Here is a 14158-nt window from a genome sequence, read left to right on the forward strand (position 1 = left end):
AAAGAAAGAAAGAAAAGAAAAGAAAAGGAAAAACAACCTTTGAGTAGAGGCCAGTGAGCGATGGAACTCTGTAAGGATCTGGGGAAAACTTATCTATCTGGTTGGAGGGAACCGCAAGTGTGAAGGTACTGAGACAGGAGTGAACTCAGTGAATTGGTGGAACAGAACAGCATGGAGGCCCCAGGAGCTAACACAGGATGAGGCAATGGAGAACGGCAGGAGAGGACATGGCAGAGGCAGGTTTTTCCTTTTCCAGTTTTCTTCAGTTCTTTTGATTGCCTCAGGAGAAAAGTCTTAGTTTGATGTTAGCACATATTTAACACTTCTGGTGTTCACTACTCTATTTTTCAACAAAAAGAGAGCAGATTTTGGGATCACAGCCTTCTGAGATGATGGTATTTAACTAAAATATAATAACATTGGTTTTTATTTTCTTTATTTTCACAATTACTGTCTTTTCTTTTTTGATATAGTGTCTCACTCTGTTGCCCAGGCTGAGTGCAGTGGCGCTATCACAGCTCACTACAGCCTCTAACTCCTGGACTCAGGAGGCGGGATCCTCCCCCATCAGCCCTTCAAGTAGCTGGGACTGTAGGCATACAGCACCACATCTGGCTGATTTTTTATTTTTTGTAGAGATGGGATCTTGCTGTGTTGCCCAGGCTGGTCTCATACTTCTGGGCTCAAGTGATCCTCCCACCTTGGCTTCCCAAAGTGCTGGTATTACAGATGTGATCCACCACAATCAGCACACAATTACTATCTGTTTATAGCGAGTGATGCTGGTTTCCTATTTACAGGAGTGATAAAGTCTTTTTTAAAACAAATGTATTTAAGTTTCAAATTAAATCATCTTAAAGAAAAATATGACATAAGAAATGTAAAAAAGTGGTACATGATCAGAAGTGGCAAAAATCCTAAAAGTAATTGGCAAATGACTTAAGTTTGGGAAACACAGTTCTAATCCATCCCACCTATACCTGGACACCCTAAAGATGAATCCAAACCTATTAGAGACTTATTCCTGCTTTCTAAGATGATCACAACCTAGTTAATCTAGTTATAAATTAATCTGGATCACTAGTCGGTGATACTCCCGCCCTCAAGTAAAATGGCTGCTTTTTGAGAGCTTTAATTCAGATTCTGTTTAGAAGAAATAACAGGTATCATGGTTAGTACAAGGATTGGTCAGAGAGCTATATCTTGCCTGTTAACCACATAGATTCTGGCAATGATTTCCCATTTATATCATCTAGGTGGTTTTACTGGTTGTTCCCCTAGTTGTTTCTCTTTTTTTTGTTTGTTTGGTTTTTTTTTTAGACAGAGTATTGCTCTGTCACCCAGGCTGGAGTGCAATGGTGCGACTTCAGCTCACTGCAACCTCCGCCTCCCGGGTTCAAGCTATTCTCCTGCCTCAGCCTGCAGAGTAGCTGGGATTACAGGCACCTGCCACCACATCTGGCTAATTTTTTGTATTTTTAGCAGAGAAGGGATTTTACCACGTTGGCCAGGCTGGTCTCAAACTTCTGACCTCAGGTAATCCACCCGCCTCAGCCTCCCAAAGTGCTGGGATTACAGGCCTGAGCTACCGCGCCCGGCCCTCAGTTGTTTCTTAATTTGCCTGCTAGTGTGTTTTTGATATGATACTAATCGAAATGGAGGTCCTTAAATGAACTTCTTTCATAAACAAAAACATTAGTTTTGGCAGTGATGGCTTACAAGAGTGTGTTCTATAATACCTACTTTGCAGATGCAATTTGAATTCTTCAATACGAAATATTTGGATTTCTTTTTCCTGAAATTCTTTCTAATGAAATTTTTGTGGATTTTTTTTTTTTTTTGAGACAGTGTCTCACTGTTGCCTACCCTGGAGTGCAGTGGCATGATCATGGCTCTCTGCAGGCTCAAGTTCCTGGGCTGAAGTGATCCTCTTGCCTCGGCCTCCCACCTCAGCCTCCTCCCTCAGCCTCCTGAGTAGCTGGGACTACAGGTAAGTGCCACCACCCAGCTAATCTTTTATTTTTTGTAGAGACAAAGTCTTACTATGTTACCCAGGCTGGTCTCAAACTCCTGAACTCAAGCAATCCTCTCATCTTGGCCTTCCAAAGTTCTAATGAGATTTAAGCAAGGAGATAGATGGAAGTTGCTTTGTATTACTGATGTTTTCAGAAAAAAGAAAATCAAATCTGAACACAGCTGTTGCAAGTACAGGTGCAGACTGATTACTAGCAAGTTAGATGGCCCAACACCATATCCATCTAAATGTAAATATTTTGCTTCTTTTTCAGTGACTTGTAGAAGAGTGATTCTGGAAAATACTGCGCCTACATTCAAATGGGAGAAAGCCTCCCTTGTACCAAATTTGCAATCATTAGAAAACTGTTGATATAATCTTAACAATCAGAAGAGAAGTTGGTTACTCATTTAAATTACTGGTAAGATTTTTGTAAGCCCTGTGACAAAACACATGAAGTGATGAAAAATTCTTCCCCCGCAGAAAGAAAAGAAAAAGCCCTGGAGGACCCAGGTCTAGTCTCAACTCTGTCAACTACTCCAGTACCTATTAACCTTGAAGAGCTACTTAGTTTCTACAGGCTCAGTTTTTTCAACTCTAGAATGAGAGGAATACATTAGACTCCCTTTGGGATAAAAATGCAGTGTTTTGGCCTGGTATGGTGGCTTACGAATCTGTAATCCCAGCACTTTGCGGGGCTGAGGCAGGTGAATTACTTGAGGCCAGATGTTCGAGACCAGCCTGGCCAACATGGCGAAACCCCATCTCCACTAAAAATACAAAAATTAGCTGGGCATGGTGGTGCACGACTGTAATCCCATCTACTTGGGAGGCTGAGGCAGCAGAATCACTTGAACCCAGGAGGTAGAGGTTGCAGTAAGCTGAGATCGCACCACTGCACTCCAGTTTGGGGGACAGAGCAAGACTCTGTCTCAAAACAAAACAAAACAAAACAAAAATGCAGTGTTTTCACAAAATAGCATCAACAGCAAAAATTACCAAAGTTAATAAATTGGCCCTACATAAATAGGATATCTGCATTAAAAATGTAAAGGATTTTCTGAATGACCAAGCAATTAAATTATAGAAAACTGCAAGTACAAACAAATACACTTGTTAGAAAAAGTGTAATTATAGGAAAGTGCTAAATTACATTTGGACATTGAAAAGCCATGAAATGATTCAGGCAGACAAAAATAAAAGATATGAAATAAAGTGCATACAACAGTTGTGATGTAGCCATAGGCCTGCCCAACTTGTTGGACCAAAGAAGGAAAAAAATTACTATATAATAAACGACTTGTCTTTTCCATTCCTAAAATATGCACAACTGTCTGGATCATTGTGACATGAATATAACGCCAGGTTATCGCAAATGGGATCAATGCATAGCTGTTAGAAGGGAGTTGTGAAATCTCCAGCTCGGAGCTCTTCCTCTGGAAGGGTGGAGAGAGAACAACAGTCAGTTTATGAAACCATTAGAAAGTATTTATAGGTCCATGCTTATATCATTTCATAATAACTTACATGTTATTGTCTGCTTGTATATTGTGTGATCTAAGAACAATTTCCAAATTAAAATATTGTAATTGTTCCCATTAAGTTTATCCTGACAGATCTTCTTTTTTTGGCGGGGGGGGGGGGCAGGGAACAAGATCTTGATCTGTCACCCAGATGCAGTGGTGGCACAGTCAGGGCTCATTGCAGACTCAATATCCTGGACTCAAGTGATCCTCCCACCTCAGCCTCATGAGTAGCTGGGACTATAGGCATGTGCCACCACACCTAGCTAATTTTATTTTATTTTATTTTTTTGAGATAAGATCTTATTACGTTGCCCAGGCTGGTCTTGAACTCCTATGCTCAAGTGATCCTCCTGCTTTACCCTCCCAAAGTGCTGGGATTACAGGTGTGAGCCGCCAGGTATCCTGACAAATCTTTCTTTTTACTTCTCCTTTAAGTGGGACTTGTCTTTGACCCAATACTCTGAACCAATATATTCACCTGAGAGAGAAAAAAAAAAACTGTATTACAAATAAAGCAAAACTGTAACAAAAAGCCTTGGTCACATTTGTTGAAGACTAGCATAATGCTGGCTAGTCTGGCCAGATGTCTGAGAATGGATTAAATGGCTTTCTGCAGTTCTTTTTAGGATCAAGATGCTATAAAAAGCTTTAGTATTTGATACATTTCAAGTGAGAAAAGGCTGCATTTACTTATTTTTAAATGCTATGTGTCTTTGTACTTAGGTGAATATATTTTAAATTAAATTTTGTGAGTATATTTTAAATTAAATTCCTTTCAACTATTTCAACTATTTTTACAGATATCATTTACTGAGAGGACAAATGGGTAATATAAAAAAAACTGCAATGGGTGGAGGTGAAATGTTGTAACTTACAGGCAGTAATTTATCTTTCTACTGGCATATCAGGATATGGTGATGACTACACTTGTTGCTCAAATTATTTCCTAGTAACAACCTCAAAGGAAACCATGTTGAATCTGAAATCATCTTGCATTTGAAAGCCTGTGTGGCCTTCTTACAGATCACATTTTCAAAGAGGTCAGAAGTCAACGTACATGGAGAATTTCAGACACTGTACCATCTACCACAGGGATTACACTCAGAGGCCTAAACATGTCACAGGAAAAGTTGTTAGACTGTTTAAAGAAAATCAGCGGCCAGGCATGGTGTCTCATGCCTGTAATCCCAGAACTTCCAGAGGCCAACGCAGGCAAATCACTTGAGGTCAGATGTTCGACACCAGCCTGGCCAACATAGTGAAACCCTGTCTCTACTAAAAATCCAAAAATAAGCCGGGCATGGTGGTGGCGCATGCCTGTAATCCCAGCTACTCAGGAGACTACTGAGGCAGGAGAATTGCTTGAACCCGGAAGGCGGAGGTTGCAGTGAGCTGAGATTGTGCCACTGCACTCCAGCCTGGATGACAGTGAGACTCCGTCAAAGAAAAAAAAAGGTAAAAAAAAAAAAAAAAAGAGAAGAAAATCAACTGGAAGAGAGTAAAGGGAAGCAAAATCTCTTTGCAACATTGGGAAGTGAATTTGCACAAAGGACATTCCAAAACGTCCATGAAGTTGACTGGAAAAAAAAAAAAGAAATACAAATATAAAGTTTAAAAGAGCCCATGAACCTAAGGAAACAGATACTAGGGATTTTTGAGCTGAATACAAAACCTCTAAGAAGCAAAAGGAAAAAATATTTTTGCCAAGAGGCATCCTTTCCACATCTAAAACAAAACCCACAAATACCCATGAGTAACATCATGCAGGTTATGAAGTTCCTATGCAAAACCAGCAACATTTTCATATACCAGAATTGCTGGAACAGTTGCAGATATTCCTTTTAAAAAATCTGACTGTGTAACAGCTCTGAAACACAAAGCTAGGCCACAAAACTACATTTTACCACATGTATAAATTTTCTTGAACCCTCTCACTATCAGATTTGGCCAACTTTTAAAGTTCCAAAGTTAGTAAAGAGACTGTGAATCAGACACTAAAATATGTTCTTCTACTTTGTACTGCAGCAATGCCATATTTAAGAAAAATATGAAAATGAAATCAAAAAGCAAACAAGATTGTGGAATTCCCTGATATTATATTATATTTCAGCAGCAGCCTCTGTATTACACACTGGAATAGCTTAAATGTGTCTTTTTCAATTAATTTCCCTTTTATTCCAGAAGAATAAAGAAGTATATTTATTACAGTAAATAAAGTTGGCATTGCTCATATTAAACAAATAGGATGTCTGAACTGTATGCATTAAAAGATTTCAGAATGACAAGAAAGCAAATTACACATATTAGTGCTTATGCTTTCAGAAAGAATGGAAGACTCGGAAAGCACTAAATTACACGTAGGTACTAGAATGAAAAAAATGACAAGATAGGGTGTAATTGGTGGTGAGAGTTGGAACTTTTTCTCACTTAAAATACATTGGGCTCATTTGTGTGTGCAATGCATCAGTCCCTAATGCAAGAAAGAAAAGCCATGAATATGGACAGAATCAAAGTCTTCTCCAAATGGAAGATCCAAATCAGAACCCTTGAGGAGGTTTGCCTCAGCACCCGCTGTAGAAGTGGTTGGCACACACACAACCAGACATAAGGTAACACGGTAGAGCAGTGTTGAGAAGAGGATCTACAGTGGTCTCCACTGCCCTGGCGGTGACCTCCTCCTCTGACTGTTCTGTGAGTAACGGGACTGACTTGTGCATGCAGTTCAGCAAACCATAGGTCTGGTTTGCTATCCTCTGATCTTGTAGGTCATGTGATTGGACAAGCTCATATGCCCCTGGGTGGATGGTGTTCAGTGACCCACCTTGCTGAGTCATGCTAAACCTGTTCAGCCTGTAGCCTTAGTTCTTTAATGAAAGTGCCCTTAGTTGCATTTAGAAGCACTGACCTGCCCTCTCCCTTCTTTGTTCTGTGTCTCAATGTCATTGACACAGGACAGGGTTCCACACATGATGTGATTCATATGAGCCAATCTTGAGTAGGTTTCTTGTGGTTTTTAGTTTTGTTTTAGTCAAAAGAAGGGAAACTTAACCATTTCCAACAGGTTTGGTGAAGGTAAAAGCATTTCTCTCATTTTTCTGTCCATGCAAAAGTACATACTGGGAGACCGCAAAAGCCAAGGCGATTTGTGGGCCTGTTCCTCCATTTCTCCCACCAGGTGTGGGAAAGAAGCAGAAATTTCTGGCTTTGAATGGATTCTACAGATCCCTGAGTAGAATAAATTTCTAATCATTAAAAAGACCTCAAACTTGGCCAGGTGAGGTGGCTCATGCCTGTAATTCCAGCACTTTGGGAGGCCGAGGTGGGCGGATCACCTGAGGTTGGGAGTTCGAAACCACACTGACCAATATAGAGAAACCCTGTTTCCACTAAAAATACAAAATTAGCGGGGCGTGGTGGTGGGCATCTGTAATCCCAGCTTCTTGGGAGGATGAGGCAGGAGAATTGCTTGAACCCTGGAGGTGGAGGTTGCGGTGAGCCGAGATCATGCCATCGCATTCCAGCCTGGGCAACAAGAGCGAAACTCCATCTGGAAGAAAAAAAAAAAAACACCTGCAAACTTGTAAGGACCTTTAGAGTTGACCAAACGCTTTCACATTAGTAATTTCATTTGTGCCACACAGCTTGCCCGTGAGATAACTCAGGGTTGGCCTCCTCTTTATATAAGTTGATATTTTTAAAAATTGGAATATGCCGTAATATGTGTCCTGTATAAGTGATGTTCATTGTACAGGTAATTTTCATTATTCCCCACTAGTGTAGATAAGGGATGTCCGTAGGAAAATTTGTGACAGAGGCCATACTCCAGCCCCCACAAATACATACCTCACCCTACCCCAGAATATATGGAAGAATATGTTCAAGAGAAAGTGACTGCTCACACCTTATTTTAATTTTTCTAAAACAGGAAGCAGGCAGAACAGTGGGGAAAAGGGAAGCTAACGCCTTCCCCTTTCATTTTCTCTGGGGCTGTGATGCAAAGCAGTGCTTCAGAATATTTTAACCCCAGCCAATCACCATAAGAGAACACATAATTAAAAGTATCACAGGTAAGAGTTAAAGAAAGTGATTTTCTGAGCTGTTTGCTTGTTTCAAAATAGAGACAGAGTCTCGCTATGTTGTCCAGGCTGGTCTCCAACTCTTGATCTCAAGCAATTCTTCCACCTTGGCCTCCCAAAGTACTGGGATTACAGGCCTGAGGCAACACATCTGGCCCTAAGCTATTTTTTAAAAGATAATGTTTAACACATGATCTGAACATATGTGTGTGGTAAGTAAAGTACAATGAGATTTCTTTACCTTTTCTTTTCTTTATTTTATTTTATTTTCTGAGACAGTGTCCCATTCTGTCACCCTGTCAGAATGTCACCCAGGCTGGAGTGCAGTAGTACGATCATGGCTCACTGCAACCTCAAACTTCTGGACTCAAGTGATCCTCCTGCCTCAGCCTCCCAAGTAGCTGGGAGTATAGGCACCCACCCCTATATCCAGTTAATTTTTTTATTTTTGCTTTTTAGAGAGGAGTCTTACTATGTTGCCCAGGCTGGTCTTGAACTCCTGGCTTCAAGCGATCCTCCTGCCTCAGACTTTCAATGCGCTAGAATTATAAGCATGAACCGCCTTGCTTGGCCGAGATTTCTTTAAATTGTTTGCTCTTTGTTTCAGAGTTTTTAAAAGGTTACTCCTAGCCGGGCGCGGTGGCTCACGCCTGTAATCCTAGCACTTTGGGAGGCCAAGGCGGGCGGATCACAAGGTCAGGAGATCGAGACTATCCTGGCTAAGACGGTGAAACCCTATCTCTGCTAAAAATACAAAAAAAACTAGCCGGGCGCGTTGGCAGGCGCCTGTAGTCCCCGCTACTCGGGAGGCTGAGACAGGAGAATGGCGTGAACCTGGGAGGCGGAGCTTGCAGTGAGCCGAGATCGATCGTGCCACTGCACTCCAGCCTGGGTGATGAACAAGACTCCATCTCAATAAATAAATAAATAAATAAGTAAAAGGTTACTCCTTATCTATCCTGATGACTAAACTCCCCCTCAGGTTTTGGGCAATTTGTCTCACATAAAAATCTTCTTTTCTTTCTTTCAATGATGTATCATCACCTGAATGCTATAAATGCTATTGGCCTTTTTGGCAATCATCACAAAACTATTTTTTATTATTTTGAGCATCCTTGAGGATTATTTGAATCTCTCTATATCTGTCCTTGTCACATTCCCTCTCTCTCCCTCTGTTTGTCTTTCTGGGTTCCTCTTTCTCTGTCCATGCCTGTCATTTTACCCTCTCTGACTTTCTCCCGCTACATACTATCCCTTCCCCACCTCATTCCTGTTAACTGATGTCCTTTATGTACTAACAACAATATTAATTCATAAAATATTTCCCTCCCTTGGGCTCCCTCATATCCCTACTCTACTCTTCCCACAGTCTGCCCTAAAATATCTTTTACAAATGCTTGAAGAGTCACCTTAAAAATCAGGTCATCAGATGTATGCAAATTGTGAAAAATTTGAGCTGATCCAAATGTTTCTCAGTGGGAGACTGATTAAATAAATTGCGGTGGTGGGTTTATTAAATGGAATACCATACAACTATTAAGAGTGCAACCATTTATTGACATGGAAGGCTGATCATGGCTGTTTTTTTTTTTTTTTTTTTTTGAGATGGAGTCTTGCTCTGTCACCAGACTGGAGTGCAGTGGCACGATCTCAGCTCACTGCAACATCCGCCTTCCAGGTTCAAGTGATTCTCCTGCCTCAGCATCCCGAGTAGCTGGGACTATAGGTGCGCACCAGCATGCCCAGCTAATTTTTGTATTTTTAGTAGAAACGGGGTTTCACCAGGTTGGCCAAGAAGGTCTCTATCTCTTGACCTCATGTTGCACCCACCTTGCCTCCCAAAGTGCTGGGATTACAGGCATGAGCCACCGCGCCCGGCCTCATAACATATTTTTTGCATGAAAAAAGTGAGTTACAGAGCAATATGTCTAATATGAAGATACTTTTAAGTATACATATTTGCATGGGAATGGTTTTAGAAGGATTTATTCCAAATTATGAAAGGAGATTGCCTCTACATAGTGGAATTTGCAGTTATTTCATTTTGTTGTTTTCCTTTTTTCTTATATGTATTTTTTAGTTTTGTGACAAATCCATGTTTGTTTGTTTGTTTGTTCATTGCAAAGTTAAATTGTTTCTAAAACACAACGTTTGTCACTGCTATTCAAAGAAAGGTATCAAGGACTCCCTTTCTCCACCTTCCCAGTGCCATTTCCATTTTTGATGTAGGGAACAGAAGGAAATGTTTCTCATGGGTTCTCAACCACCAGAAGACAAAAGACAAACTGAAGCTATCATTAGCTTCATTTTTTCCCTCTCACCCATAGAGTCAGCACCATCCAACATATAGAGATACCCTAGAAACCAGCATGGCCCCTCACCTTGCTGACAGAAGCAAAATATATGATCTGTAGCTCTCAGGAACAGAAGTGATGATTCTTCTCTGGGCCAAGGCCAGCATCTACACTTCTTAATGCCCTGTGTGTACCACCTGATTTATTTAGCCATAGCTCAGATTTAATAATCTAGACACTTGCCAGAGGTTACCTCTGCAGATCATTTCTAGGGAAATTCATTGTGTATCCAAGACAGGAGAGTCAGAGGAATGTTTAACCCATTTAAATAAGCCTGCTATCTTCAGTTTATTTAGCAGTGCCCTTTATATACACAGTTATATTCACAACTGCAATAACTTCTAATTACTCTTATCTACTCAATAAGTGAATTAATAACGAGAGCGACTTATTGCTGTCCATTTATTTGTATTATGGCAATCCTGAAGGTAGTAAAACTGCGTATGTTAGCAAATATCCAGTGATTCGGATTTTGTTTTAATTCAGATTGGGCTCTCCCCTGGTTGATCGAGTTCGATTTTATTGTGAAAATGCATCCACCAATTACTATCATCTAAAAATAATGCTTAGGGTTTATACATTGATTTCTTCAGTGAATAAACACTATCAAGCACCTACTTCGTGCCAGGTGCTGAGTGGACTCTAGGCAAATGGATAGAAATAAAATGCTATGGTCAGGCGAGGTGGCTCACGCCTATAATCCCAGCACTTTGGGAGGCCGAAGTAGGCGGATCATGAGGTCAGGAAGTCGAGAACAGCCTGGCCAACATAGTGAAAACCTGTCTCTACTAAAAATACAAAAATTAGCCAGGCATGGTGGCGAGTGCTTGTAGTCCCAGCTACTCGGCAGGCTGGGGCAGGAGAATCACTTGAACCCGGGAGGCAGAGGTTGTGTTGAGCCAAGATCACACTACTGCACTCTAGCCTGGGCAACAGAGCGAGACTCCATCTCAAAAAAAAAAAGAACAAGGAAATAAAACACTGTTTCTGCACTTAAGGATTTCTCAGACTGGTACCAGACACAGTCGGGTAAGGAGACAATTGTCCTCCAGGGAAGTAAGTGCCATGGTAGAAACTCCAGCTATCTATGTATTGATAACTCTCAGCCTATAACTTTGTCTCACATACTCAGGAGCTTTCTGGATACCTCCACTTGGATGTTCCTCAGCAAGTCAGAAACCACCCTGAATATTTAAAAGAGAAAGTTTAATGCTGCACAGGGAAGACAGAGCACTGAGAAGCCAAACAGAAAACTCTGAGGGATCCCCGAATCTGGCATCAGCAGGAAGCCACTATCACCCCTAGACTTGAGGGACAAAGGAAAGCCTCTGTGTCACTAGAACACAAGGCTAGGTATTGCTGGAGAAGGCTGGAGCAAGCCTGTCGGGAGGGAGCTGGGGCTGCAGAGAAGATGCATCCATGACTGTAGACCCTGTCTGAGGTGGAAAGAGAAGAGGAGTAATATTTAACTTTTCCCCTGCTCTTGTCCTCTAATCCCTGACCAGTGCCTCCCATTGCCCAAACCACACCAGAAGCCCACTGACATGGGAGCCTAGGAGTTCTAGCCAGCAAATCAGCTCCCAGTCATGCATGACAGAGGAAGGAAAGAGCAAGAAAAATGCATCAGACTACTATGTGCCTCAAACTCAAACTCACTCAAAATGTTCAAAACTGGACTTTTTAAAATTGTTTTCTTTTTTTCTGAGACAGCGTCTGACTCTGTTGCCCAGGCTGGAGTGCACTGGTGCTATCATGGTTTGCTGCAGTCTTGACTTCTTGGGCTCAGGTGATCCTCCTACCTCAGCCTCCTGAGTAGCTGGGATTACAGGCATGAACTACCACACCCAGCCTAAAACTGTACTTTTCACCTCCCTCACAGCCCACCCCTAGCTCCAGAAACCTCTGCCTTTTTTTCCTATCCCAATGAGTGCTGCCAACAATTGTCCAAATCAGAAACTTATATAGCATCCTCAATGCCTTTCTCATTATCATTCTGATGATCAATCCTTTGAGCTCTGTCTCCTTAATCTCTCAGACCAGTCCACTGTTCTCCATCTCAACCACATGACCTGCTTTCAAGTCACCGTCACCTCTGACATTGATTACCACACTAACTGATCTCCTGCTGTTAGACTTGCCTCTCACTCTCTTTCAATTCATCTTACCCAGAGTAATCTTTACAAAGTACACATCTGATTATGTCAACCTCTTGCTTAAAGTCTTTCTTTCGTGGAGTACCAGTAGAGTGTCCTCAAAATAAAATCCAAATTCCTTTTCATATGAGGTCCTTCTAATCTCACCCCTTCTTCAGCCTCATTTTCTTGTTCATTCATTCACTCATTGTTTCATTCAATAAGTGTTTGTTGAATGCCTACACTATGTCAGGTACTGGACCAAACACTGGGGACACACCTTACCCTGAATGAGTCAGTCTCTCACTAATCAGCAGTCTGAGCCACACTCCCTCTCTCTTCATCTTTTCCAGTCACTCCCTCCTTTACCCATTCCCATCCCGTAGCTTCCTCCTATTCTTCCTTCATATCTTAGATGACTTCCTCCAAGCAGCCATCCCTTGCTCTTCAAGCCTGGACTTATGCCCCCTTCTAAGTGTTCCCAGAGTGCTTTGTGGGTACTTTTTTCATGAGCTAGCCACACTTTATTACAGTTATTTCTTTTGCTGGTCTAACTCCCCAACTAGTGTGTAAATTCTTTGGAACCAGCAGCCCTATTTTATTTACTGTTGTATTCCCATCACCTAACACAGTGTCGAGCACATTGTAACCCTTCAAATATTTATTAAATTATTCAATTAATTAACTAATAAGCACAAGGTGCTATGGGAAGGTGCCCTATGAGGGACATCTCACCCACACTTAGGGGTGATAGAATGGTAGGAACGAAAGTTTCTTCCCAGAGTCTTCCCAGAGAAGTCTTCCCAGAGAAGGTGGTGTCTAAACTGTATTTTGAAGGGCAACTTGGAAAAGTTGTTGGAAGTTAGAAGGACAAAAATTAGGTGAAAAGGTAAAGGAAAACACACCAGTGAGAAGAGTTAGCATTATACCAACACAGAGGATTTTTCCAAGAATTTTAAGTAGCTTTCTACAGCTAGTTCCTGAAGTCCAAGAGAAAGGATGGTGAAAGATGAAGCTCATTAGGGATCATGCAGGGCTGTGCTAAAGGTTAGGAGCTTAACCTGAAATTCCTGAAAGATGAAACAAGGAATTGAAATGATCACACTTGCACCTACAAACAACACTCTGGCAGCTGCTGGTGGGTGAATTAGAGATGAGCAGGGCGGGCTGCAGGAAGAGCAGTTGAGACAAGGAATCATCAGGGCCTGAACTTGGTCAGAGGGAAGAGGTGTAAGTTAAAGAAATGGAATTGACAGGACTTAGTCTCTGATAAGGGAAAGGGAAAAATAAAGGGTGACTCTAGAATTATGATGTCAATTTCACCATGTTGAGTTTGAAAGGCCTCTGGTGCTGGACCAGAGTCCAGGTAGAAATATCCATTTGAACTAGACAGGTATGAACCCAGAAACGTTCTAAACTAGATACATAGGGTAGGAGTGACAGTGAGAGTGATAAGGTAAAGTGACAAAGGGGCAAGTGTATGGATGTTCACTACACAAGTCTTCCAACTATTCTCTAACTTGATTTTTTTATAATAAAATGTTGAGAGGAAAAAGTTGAGAAGAGGCTGATGATGAAATACTAAGTACCAAAAGCCTAGGGAGAAAATTAAGAAGAAGCAATTCAGGAGGCATATGGAAAACTAGCCAAGGGTAGTATCCTAGAAATCAAGGGAGGTGTTTCAAGGAGGAATAAATTGTCAAATTTTGCAGATCGCTAAAGTGAAATAAGAGCATGTTGTGAATTAAGCAACTTAAAACCTAGTTAGGCCAGGCGCGGTGGCTCACACCTGTAATCCCAGCACTTTGGGAGGCCAAGGCAGGCAGATCACTTAAGGTCAGGAGTTTGAGACCAGCCTGACCAACATGGCGAAACCCCATCTTTATTAAAAACACAAAAAAGTAGCCAGGCGTGGTGGCACACGCCTGTAGTCCCAGCTACTCGGGAGGCTGAGGCAGGAGGATCACTTGAACCTGGGAGGTGGAGGTTTCAGTGAGCTGAGATCATGCCACTATACTCCAGCCTAGGTGACACAGCAAGACTCCATCTCAAAAAA

The sequence above is a fragment of the Colobus angolensis genome, unplaced genomic scaffold (genome assembly GCF_000951035.1).
Source record: "Colobus angolensis palliatus isolate OR3802 unplaced genomic scaffold, Cang.pa_1.0 Scaffold57, whole genome shotgun sequence".
Lineage (NCBI taxonomy): Eukaryota > Metazoa > Chordata > Mammalia > Primates > Cercopithecidae > Colobus > Colobus angolensis.